We start from the raw sequence: 12456 nt of genomic DNA, 5'->3' as shown, positions 1-12456 counted from the left end.
TGTCTTGTGTTGGAGTTTGCACATCAACCCTGTGTCTGCGTGGGTTTCCTCCCATAGTCTAAAGATGTGCAGGTCAGGTGGATTCGCCATGCTAAATTGCCCATCGTGTCAGCTGCATCATTCAGAGAGAAATGGGTCTGGGTGTGTTACTCTTCGGAGGGTTGGTGTGGACTGGTTGGGCTGAAGGACCAGTAGGGAATCTAATCTAATGTATGAGAGGTCTGTTCATAATCAAAAAGCGTGGCACTGGAAAAGCACGGTAGCGTCAGGAGCAGAAGAATCTTTCGGGCATTAGCTCTCCATCATGAATGTTGGGTGGGAGCTCAAGGGGGCTGAGAGATATATGGGAGGGGTGTGTGTGTTGAAGCTAGCTAGGAATGCTGTCCTTGATGAAAAGGTGGATAAAGGTAGGGGGTGACAGTGATAGGTCAGAATGGAGGGTGGAGCGGACAGGGAAGATATCCAGGTAGGACATGTCAAGAAGACAGTGCCGAATTGAAAGGTTGGATCTGGGATAGGTTTGGGGGAGGGGAAATGATGAAACTGGTAAAATCAACATCGATTCCGTGTAGTTGGAGGGTCCCAAAATGGAAGATGAGGTGTTCTTCCTCCAGTTGTTGGGTGGCTAGGATTTGGCGGTGGACGAGGCCCAGGACTTGCATGTCCATGACATGCCCAAGTGGGAGTGGGAGTTAATGTGGTCAGCCAGGAGGTGGTGGGGTTGTTTAGTGCATGGGTCCTGGAAATGTTCTCTGAAATGTTCCGGAAGTTCCCCAATGTAGAGGAGACCAGATTGAGAGCAACGGACACAGTAGGTGAGGTGTTTGGATGTGCAGCAAAATCTCTGTGGTGTCAAGGAAAGGTGCCAGGAGCGGATCTGGTTAGCGAGGGGCTTCGACCTAACAAGGGATTCATGGAGGGAATGGTCTGTACGGAATGCTGAAAGGGGTGGGGAGGGAAATAAACCTCTGATGGTGGGGTCTGACTGTGGGTGGCACAAATGACAGAGGATGATGCTGTATCTGAAGATTGGTAGGATGGAAGGAAGAAGAGGGGATGAAGGCTGAAGTGCATGAGATGGGTCGGTTTGGCTGAGGGCCCTGTCAACAACAGTGCTAGGTTGAGGAAGAAGGTGGACATTTTGGAGCCTCCCTTGTCGAAGTTGGCATTGTCAGGACAGATGCAGCAGCGACAGAGGAACTGGGAGAATGGAATTGAGTTTTTCCAGGAAGCAGGATGTTAAGATGCATAGTTAAGGTAACCACCGTGGGAGTCAGTCAATTTGTAGTGGCCAACCTACCTCCTCCGAAATGGAAATAGATATGTTGAGTAAGGAAAGGGAGGAGTATGTCTACATTTTCTTCTCTCTCTTTGGGCTCTACCTCCACCTGATGTTTACTCTTAACGCACCTGCACCCCCACCCCCACCCCATCCTATTTTCTGCATTAAAAACAAACTTTTTCCGAGTTGCCATCAGTTCTGAGGAAGGGTCACTGGCGTCAAAACGTTAATGCTGATTTCCCTCCACAGATGTTCCCAGACCTGCTCAGCTCTTCCAGCAATGTCTGTTCTTGTTTCTAATTTCCAGCATCTGCAGTTCTTTCAGTTTTCATTAGAGAACAAGTTGTGATGTTGAAAACAGCCTTTTAAAGGACTTGGTGAGTAAAAGGTATATGGCACATAATGTGATTAAGTATAAGGTTAGAGTCACAGAGATATACAGCACAGAAACAAGTCTAACTCATCCATGCCAACAAGATATCTAGTCCCATTTGTCAGCATTTGGCCCATATCCCTCTAAATCCTTCATATTCATATGCCCATCCAGATGCCTTTTAAATGTTATAACTGTACCAGACTCCACCACTTCCTCTGGCAGCTCATTCCATACACGCACATACTGCATGAAATCGTTGCCCCTCAGGTCCCTTTTAAACATTTCCCTCTCATCTTCAACCCATGTCCTCTAGGTTTGGACTCTCCCAGTGGAAAAGACCTTGTCCAGGGAAAACAGCCCCAGCCCATTCAGTGTCTCCCTCCAACCCTGGCAACAACCCTTTTCTGAACCCTTTCAAGTTTCACAGCAGGGAGACCAGAACTGCACACAGTATTCCAAAGCGGCCTAACCAATGTCCCCATACAGCCCCAACATGACCTCCCAGCGTCTACACTGAATGCAGTGACCAATAAAGGCAAGCATAACAAATACCTTCTTCACTATCCTATCCACCTGTGACTCCATTTTCAAGGAACTATGAACCTGCACACCAAGATCTCTTTGTTCAGCAACACTTCACAGGATCTTACCATTAAGTGTATAAATCCTGCTCTGATTTGCCTTTCTGAAATGCAGCATCTCACATTTATCTAAGTTAAACTTCATCTGCCACTCTTCGGCTTTTTGGACCATCTGATGAAGATCCCATTGTATTCTGAGGTAACCTTCTTTGCTGTCCACTACACATCCAATTTAATGTCATCCGCAAACTTACTAACCATACCTCCTAGCGTCACATCCAAATCATTTACATAAATGATGAAAAGCAGTGGACCCAGCACTGATCCTTGTGGCACATCACTGGTCACAGGCCTCCATTCTGAAAAGCAACTCTCCACTACCACCCTCTTGCCGTCTACCTTCGAGCCAACTCTGTATCCAAATAGTTAGTTCTCCCTTTATTCAAGATGGAGGATAGGAAAAAATTGTGGCCGTAAGAGCTGCTCCTTTTTTTTATGTATTTTCAGTGTTGGAATTGATTTCTTCAAATTATAGGAGCAGTAATTATTGTTTTATATGCTGTTGCATTGTTTTGGAACTTTAGGGAAAAAGATCAAAACAATGGCACTTTAAAAAGGAGAAAGGGAGACAATGGCAGTGACCACATAGGAAGTGATTCAAACGGAGAAAGAAACCTACATGGCTGTCTGTTCCTTTGCTGTTTGGTTTCAAGTATCTCTGGATGTCGGAGTTTGTTCTAAGTTATTCATGTTCATGAAAGAAAGAGGTAGAATATGTTTAAATGTGAGAGGTTGGGATATGTTAGTATTCAAAAAGATCTGAGTGTCATTGTCCCTGAGCCACTAAAAGCTAGCATGTATGTGCAGCAAGCAATTAGAAAGGCAAACAGTATGTTACAAATATATATTGCAAGGAAATTTGAATACAGAAACAAAAATATCTTGCTGCATGTTGTATAGAGCCTTAGTGACACCTCATCTGGATTATTGTGCAGATTACGTGTCATTATCTGAATGAGACACTTAGCTTGGATGAGTTCAACAGAAGTTCCCCAGATTAGTCTTTGTGATAATTGGATTGTTTTATGAAGAGAGATTGGAGACACTGGGTCTGTCTTCTCTAGAGTTTTAAAGAATAAGGGCTGATCTCACTGAAACTTACAAAATTCTTACAGGGTCTGACAGGTTAGATATAAACAGATAGTAGTCTGCAAAAGTCTTATGTTGGAAGCTAAGCAGACTTAGGCCTTGTTTGTACTGTACTTAATCCACCTGGGATTACTTGAATGAAGGTTCAAGAAATAGATCACTAGTTTCTGGAGGTTAATGACATTAAGAATTATAAGGCCATAAAATATAGAGGAGGCAGTAGGCAATTCAGCCCCTTGAGTCTGTTCTGCCATTCAATCAGCTAATGGCTGATTTGATGATCCTCAACTCCACATTCCTGCCTTTTCCCCATTACCCTTGATCCCATCCTGAACAGCTCTGTGGTAAAGAATTCCACAGATTCACTAGCCCCAGAAAATCCTTCTCATCTCTGGGGTAAATGTTACCTTATTCTGAGATTATGTCCTCTGATCCTGGACTCTCCCAGAATGGCAAATAACCTTCATGCATCCACCATGTCATGTTCCCTTAGAATCTTGTATGTTTCAATAAGGTCTTCTCTCATTCATGTCAACTGCAATGAGTACAGGCCCAACGTATTAAATGTCTCCTCATAAGACCACCCTCCATTACCATTATCAACCTAGTGCACCTTCTCTGGAGTGCCTTTACTGCTTGTGTATCTTCTGTTAAATGAAAGGAACAAAACTGTTCACAGTATTCTATCTGTGGTCTGACCAATGGCTTGTATAGTTTGAGCAAGACCTCCCTACTTTTAAACTTATTCCCAGCCTTAGCACTCCTGGCTTCCTTGTGGACTCCTAGCCTTGAGGTGAATCCAGAGTGGATTCCTGGCACTCCAGACTCAATGGGCTGATTTGGTCTGGAGTGAAGCTAGGTGTTGGCATGGAATAGATTGGAAAGACTGTTATTCTGAACTTTTTATTTCTTTTTTTTAATTTATTTCTATAAATTTGCACTTTTCTTCGTAAGATGAGCCAAAGGTCCTCTAATGCTGGACATTTTATTTGTTCACTTTTTGAATTTTTTTCCCAAGAATTTGTACTTAATGTGGGATATAGGTAAATTAATGTTACTTCTGCAATTATAATTGATTATACAAAAATAAATGAACTCACATTAGTGTGTAATTGTTTCAGCCAACAGCTGAGTCAACAAGAATGGAAACTATGTGGAGGAAATGCATAATTGTTTTTTTTGTATTAGCTAACAATGTATGCAAGAAAGAAATGGGACTGCAAAACAATGGTAGAAGTACAAGCACTAGATAAAATGCTGTGAAGAGAGGCAGTTAAACTAGATATGCCTGTATAAACAATAGGTATAAACATCTGTTTCCCACTTTTACAGAAACACAGGAACAAACCCCAATTAAAGGAGTCTTAATGATAAGATGCTGAGAGGGGCGGCACAGATGGAGGAAGTAGACAATGGTAAGCAAAGGATATGCCTAACAATGACCTACAGTAGGATGAGGTCAAACGGCCTTGCGAGGCCAGGAATAAGCATTTTGTCATAGACAAGGCCGGATAAGACAAGAGATAAACAGGAGTAATGGGTACCGGTCTGAGGGAAGTGGAGGATGTAAACAGGGGGGGAAACAATGAAATTCAGAAAAAAATGTAGGAACTAAATTATATAAATATCGAGTATTTGTTGAATTCAGTGTGTTTTGTCCCTGCCTTGTGAACATCACACCCACTTGCAAGTGTGAAATAAATGACACTACTGATTCAGATCTTGTCTCGGACTGAAATTATTGAAGTGAGTGAGCTTTGTTTCTCACATTAAGAATCTGTCCCCAGGTACATTTGTACCTGAGATGGTGCTGTCAGTGGCGACTTGTAAACTTTTCACTGTACTCATATGAGTACATGTGACAATAAACCTAATTCTAATTCTAATGCTTGGAAATAAAGGTCAGCATTCCACTTGCATTCCCTATTACTTACATTCCCTATTACTTTGATATGGCTTTCTGAGATTTAGGCATGAAGATTCTCACATCTCTCTGTACTGCAGCTTTCTGCAGTATTTCTTTACTTAACTAATATTCAACACAAATATTCCTCCTGTCAAAGTGCATAACTTCATCTCTATATTCCTGTGCAGACTATTTGTGTCATCTTCACGACCTGCCTACCCAACTATTTTAGTGTCATCCTGAACTTGACTGTGGTACACCCACTTTCCTTATCTAATTCATTCATATATTTATGGAGATACTGTGGGAAAATGGGACCGAGAAGCTAATTAGTTGTGATCTAAAATGGCGTGAGAGGCTTGGTGGGATGAATGGCCTAATCCCATTTCTTTGATTCTCCAAATAGCTAGTAATGTGGCTTATACTCTGATCTGAAGGTAATTTTGGTTGGGAGAGGGAGGCTGGGGAGGAAAGCAACAGTGACTGAATGTTATTTTCTGTCTCCCTCCTTCCCAAGGACAATTAAGCAGTAGGGTATTCTGACTGAGGGAGAAAGGCTGGAAAAGCACAGCAGTTCAGGCAGCATCGGAGGATTTCTGGTAAAAGCCCTTCATCAGCACCACTTTTCCAGCACCACTCTAATCCACAATCTGGTTTCCAGCATCTGCAATCATTGTTTTTACCTGGGAGAGAAAGGCAGAAGCCACAATGGCAACCAGGAGTGACTTCATGTCTACGCTGCTGCTGTCCAAATTGCTGTTCATATTTCCAGCACAAGGCTCTGCCATTGCCAATGGGCCAGGACTGAACTCTTGCCAGATGCAGTGCACCTTGAATTTTCTGAATCTGTCTTCCTCACTGTTGGAGGAAAGAAATTTAGCCCATTTTATGTTCAATAAAGGTCATACATTTGCAATGTCAACTGTAACTCTGTGTTAGACCTCTTTCAGTCACACAGTTGTGGCAAACTCAACATTATAAATACAAGTCTATCACTGAAAGAACAATATCAATTTTATTAGGCTGCATGTGCTTTGAACAGTGATACTGACTGCAGCGTAGACCTTTCAATCTATAACTTTCACCTCTGAAACTTCACCCTTTCCAGACATTCTGCTGATCTGTGTAAACCCTTTCTACTATTGGAAAATGCAAATACAATGTCAGTAACCTCTGAGAGATCGGAATAATTATCGAATGATAAAAATTGTTCATTGTCCAATACTCTGAATGCAGTAATTAGCATTTTAATTTAATTTTTTGTCAGTCTCCCCATTATAGTCTGGCTCACAGTAAATGTCAGACATGACAGATGGCAGAGAGTTATGTGCTGGGCCTTACAAAGGGGTAACTTTTGGATTGCCTGTATAATTAGAATATTGTCTCACAAAATCGAGTTTCATTTGAAAATTCAGAATCTGAAATTAAGATGTCGAATGAGAATTAACTATGCAAAAACTAATTACAAACATTCTGTCCTTAACAGTATTTGCAACAAAAATGAAACATTTCTGTCTGATAGTAGCTTAGATATTATAGTCAATATAATTTTTATGTCTTACAACATATTTTTGAAGCACCATGGGATCTTATAATGTTAAAATTGTCTAATAACTGTCAATTGTTTTTGTTATGTTAGCCACTAGGGAATAATTAGTCAGCATCTTGTTCAAATTTAACTCAATTGTTTGTATTTACCAGAGCAATTTTCTCCTTATTAGCTCTGACTTACTCCTGTTCTTTTTGTTTAACATCCCACGAGTGACTAACTAGCTACATAGGTTACAGGGAAGGTGTTTAGCAGAATGGGTTCAAAAGAACATGGAGGTCAAGTCATGATACTGCAGCTCCCATCGCCCAGTTCCCAGCTGGTTTTTGGCTGCCCATTAGTTTGCCATGGTTGAATTTTGTAATTTTTTCCAGATATCTGCAGATATCCCTTCTAACCACCTCGAGTAAATCACCCGTGTTCCCCAATTGATTATGTGCAAAGTCCATTAAGAGCAATGCAGACCATCACATGTGAGTGGGAGTTAGGGATAGGAGGAGGGGATTATATCAAAATAGAGTTGGAAGGTTGCCTTTTAGGAGAGTTTGAGACTGGGGCTGTTTTCTCTGGAGTTTCGGTGCTGAGGGGTAACCTTATAGTGGTTTATAAAATCATGAGGGGTATGGATACGGTAAATAGATAAGGTCTTTTCCCCAGGGTAGAGGAATCCAAAACTAGAGGGTATAGGTTTAAATTAAGAGGGGAAAGATTTAGAAGGGATCTAAGGGGCAACTGTTCACACAGAAGGTGATGCGTGTATGGAATGAGCTGCCAGAGGAACTGGTGAAGGCTGGTATAATTACAACATTTTAAAAGGCATCTGGACCTGTATATGAAGAGTAAGGGTTTAGAGAGCTTTGGACCAAGTGCTGGCAGAGATTTATTTAGGATGTCTGGTCGGCATGGATGAATTGGACCAAAGGGTCTGTTTCTGTACTGTACAGTTCTATGACTCTATAAAACACTCTACCCTCTGTAGTGTCCACCTCTCCATAAAGGCATCGACAGTATTCGTAGACACGGCATGCTGCCTCTTCAAAGACACCTGAGAGTGAATGTAATTGTGCAAGAGGAGTGAACAGTCAGCAACTATGACCCCCCTCCTCAGCCCACTGCCTGGACCCGTTAATAGCCAAATTAATGAGGCCCAAGAGCAGACTCATGAGGAGGTCTTGTGACTTGACCACAGCCCTCTGCACTGACGTCCAAAGATCAGGAGGGTGGGTCTGAAATGCAATGAAAAGCACAACAAAGAATTTTTCAAAAAACTGAAACGGGAGGGCAATCGCCCACAACCAATGTATACTTGATCCACAGACGCCACAGAACCGCAAACTAAATAGTTGGGCTGGGAGTCCATGAACCACTGCAATCTATGGTTTCACATGGAACTCCTGTGTAGATAACCCTGTGTAGAAAACTGCGTACAGTTTTGGTCTCCTTACTTTTGAAAGGATGTATTAGCACTGGAGGGAGTGCAGAGGAGATTCACTAGGTTGATTCTAGAATTGAGGGAGTTAATTTATGAGGAGAGACTGATTAGACTGGAATTATATTCAGTGGAATTTAGAAGAATGAGGGGGGGAAATCTTATAGAAACATATAAAGTTGTGAAGGGAATGGATAGAAAGAAGTAGAGACAATGATTCCACTGGTGGGTGAAACTAGGACAAGAGGGCACAGCCTGAAAATTAGGGGGAGCAGATTTAGGAATGAATTCAGAAGAAACTTCTTCAAGCAAGAGACTGTGAACCTATGGAATTCCCTGCCCTGTGAAGTAATTGAGGTTTCCTCATTGAACGTTTTTAAAGCTAAGACACATAACTTTTTGAACAGTAAATAAGCTGAGGCCACAAAAAGGCCAGCCATGATCTTATTGAATGGCAGAGTAGGTTGGAGGGCCAAATGACCTACATTTGCTCCTGGTTCTTGTGTTCACAGGGGAACCCCCAGTCTGTGATAAAACAGCATGCGAAGGTGTCTTGAGACTACAGATAAAAGAACCAAAGTGGATGGTGTGCAGTAGCAGCTCGTACTAAAAGCACCTCTGTGCCAGGCAAAAGGACATATAGGGCATTCCCATGACGTGGCACGGGGCGCAGGCTCCTGTAGGAAGTTCAGAAACCTAGAACTGATGTGAAGTTCTGTCCAAGCAGGAGCACGCGCAGACAGGATCCCACTGCACACCATCCTTCAAATGGTGCACAACATCAGGTCCGAGCACTGCAATTTTTGAGGTGACTGGCTGCAAGCTGAATGTCCACTGCTGCTCTGTTTACCAATTGCTGTAGATCTCTGCCACCCAGCATGTTCCCAACGATGGTCACCCCCTCAGATATGGCCGTCCTCACTGCTTGCCATTTGAACCCGCAATGATACAGGTTCAGGTTCCTGAGCAGTCGCTCTCTAACAATAGACTCTACTCTGACTGTGTGAAAACCTAGGATGGGTTAACTATGTTCCATAAATTAGAACATAAACAGTACAGCACAGGAATAGGCCCTTCAGCCCACCATGTCTATACTGATTATAATGCCATTCCAAACTAATAACATCTGCCTACACATCATCCATCTCCCTCTATTTCCTGTCTGGGATACTAAGGAATGAGACAAAGGTGATCGCTGGGACCATTGCAGAGATCTGATAACACAAGAACATAAGAACTAGGAGCAGGAGTAGGCCATCTGGCCCTTCGAGCCTGCTCCGCCATTCAATAAGATCATGGCTGATCTTTTTGTGGCCTCAGCTCCACTTACCTGCCCTCTCAGCATTGCCCTTAATTCCTACTGTTCAAATAATTATCTATTTTAGCTTTAAAAACATTTACTGAGGAAGCTTCAACCACTTCACTGGGTAGGGAATTTCATAGACTCACAACCCTCTGGGTGAAGAAGTTCATTCCTTAACTATGCTCCCCCTAATTTTGAGGCTGTGCCCTCTTGTCCCAGTTTCTCCCGCTGATGGAAACATCCTCTTGCTTCTGTCTTAATTACTCCCTTCATAAATGTATATGTTTCTATAAGATCCCTCCTCATTCTTCTAAATTCCAATGAATATAATCCCAATCTACTCAGTGTCTCCTCATAAGCCAACCCCTCAACTTCTTAATCAACCTAGTGAACCTCCTCTGCATCCCTCTTAGTGCCAGTACATCCTTTCTCAAATAAGGAGACCAAAACTGCATGCAGTACTCCAGGCGTGGCCTCACCAGCACCTTATACAGCTGCAGCATAACCTCCCTGCTTTTAAACTCAATCCCTATAGCAACGAAGGACAAAATCCTACTTGCCTTCTTAATTACTATTGCACCTGCGGATTTATGCACATAGACACCCAGGTCCCTCTGCACAGCAACGTGCTGTATTTCTTACCATTCAAGTAATAGTGTTTTACTGTTATTCCTACCATCTGCCAGACCTTTGTCCACTCACTTAAGTTATGAATGTTCCTTAACAATGTTTCACAGTCCTCTGCACACTTGGCTCTACCATTCATCTTACTGTCATCTGCAAATTCTCTGTATCCTCTTTAGCCACAGATGAGGTCCTTGAAGACTGGAGAATAGCCAACGTTTTCCTTTGTTTAAGAAGTGCAAGAGGGATAATTCAGGAAATTATAGGTCAGTGAGCCTTACATCAGTGGTAGAGAAGTTATTAGGGAAAATTCATGGAGAAAGGATTTATTTGCTTTTGGAAAATAATGGACTTATTAGGGATAGTTGGCATGGCTTTGTGCAGGGGAGGTCTTGTCTCACAAATCTGACTTTTTTGAGGAAGTGATGAAGATGATTGCTGAGTGTAGGGCAGTGTATATTGTCTACCTGGATTTTATTGAAGCATTTGACAAGGTCCCTCGTGGTAGGCTGGTCCAGTAGATGAAGTCACAAAATTCGCGGTGAGTTAGTAAGGTGGATACAAAATTGAGTTGGCAGTGAAGACAGAGGGTAGTATTAGAGGGGTGTTTTTCTGATGAGAGCTCTGTGATGAAAGATGTTTCGCAAGGTTCAGTGCTGGGATCTCTGTTATTTGTAATGTATACAATTGATTTGGAGGTCACGAAGTGGTGTGACTAGTAGGTTTGTAGATGATATGAAAATTGTTGAAGTTGTCCATAGTGAGGAAAGTTATTAAAGGATACATAGACTATAGATTAGTTAGAAAGTTGGGTGCAAAAATGACAAATGGAATCTAATCTGGACATGTGTGAAATGATGCATTTTGGGAGATGAAGTGTAAGTGGAAAGCATACAGTAAATGGTAGCACCTAAAGGAGAATTGATAGACAGAGAGATCTAGGGGTGCAAGTCCATAGCTCCCTGAAAGTGGCTACACAAGTGGATAAGTTTGTAAAAAAGGTGTGTGGCATGCTTCTTTGGTTGTGGCATTGAGTATAAAAGTTGGCAAGTCATGTTGTGGCTATATAAAACTTTGATTAGGCTGATTTTAGGGTAATATAGGTGCTCTGATGTGTGCTCTTCTTCCTGCTGACCATGGGGGCTATGAGCAGACAATCTGCTCCTCAGTACAGGAGACTACTTCCAGGGTCTAATGTATGTGTTGAAGTGATGCCTGTCCCTCTCAGTCGCCTTCTATTAGGCTACAGTTATTGCTGCTGATGACCTTCATCGATGTCCAGTTTTGAGAGCTGTTAGAGCTGTTCTGAAGTGTGAAGACAGGACTTCATCTCCACAATACTGTATAGTAGTCACTGCCACAAATACTACCATGGGCAGATGCAACCACCATAGACAGCTTGGTGAGGAGGAGATCAAGAAGTACTGTTCTATGTTCTAAGGTTTACCTTTTTGGTTCCTTCACCATTTCCCACAGACCCAGATTGAAACTATTCCTAAGAATTTTTAAAAATTTCTTTCATAGACTGTGGACATCACTGGCTGCGTGCTTTTGCCTGCCCAGAGGTGCTTTTGAGAAGATGGCGGTGCGCTGCCTTCTTGAACTGCTGCAGTCCATGTGCTTCACCCTCTGGGGGAGTTTATGGCCTAGTTGTATTATCACTGAACTGTTAGCCCAGAGATCTGGGTTTAAATCCCCTACCCTCCACCCCCTGCCATGACTGATTGTGAAATTTAAAATTAGTAAAAGTCTGGAACTTTAGGGAAGGAAACTGCCATCCTTACCTTGGGGTCTATCCCCAACTATCGTTTACTCCTTACCCCCTCCCACCACCTGAGTTTCTGTATATAAACTGGCATTTTCCTCGCTACCATCAATTCTGAGGAACGGTCATTCAACCCAAATGGTTAACTGATTTATCCTACATGTGACTGGATCCACAGCAATGTGGCTGACACTTACCTGCCCTCTGTGCAATTAGGGATGGACAATAAATGCTAGCCTAGCCAGAGATGCCCTCATTCCATGAATTAATAAAAAAACAAAATATACTATTTGAAAGGAAATTCCCAGCATTTTGACCCAACGATACTGAATGGACAGCAGTGTATTTCTAAGTCAGGATGGTGATTGGCTTAGCGGCGAAGATGCGGATGATTGTGTTCCTGTATCTGTTGAAAATGTGTTGCTGGAAAAGCGCAGCAAGTCAGGCAGCATCCATGGAGCAGGAGAATCGATGTTTCGGGCATGAGCCCTT

The sequence above is a fragment of the Hemiscyllium ocellatum genome, chromosome 1, assembly GCF_020745735.1.
Source record: "Hemiscyllium ocellatum isolate sHemOce1 chromosome 1, sHemOce1.pat.X.cur, whole genome shotgun sequence".
Taxonomy (NCBI): Eukaryota; Metazoa; Chordata; class Chondrichthyes; order Orectolobiformes; family Hemiscylliidae; genus Hemiscyllium; species Hemiscyllium ocellatum.
Note: the sequence above shows the minus strand (reverse complement) of the source record.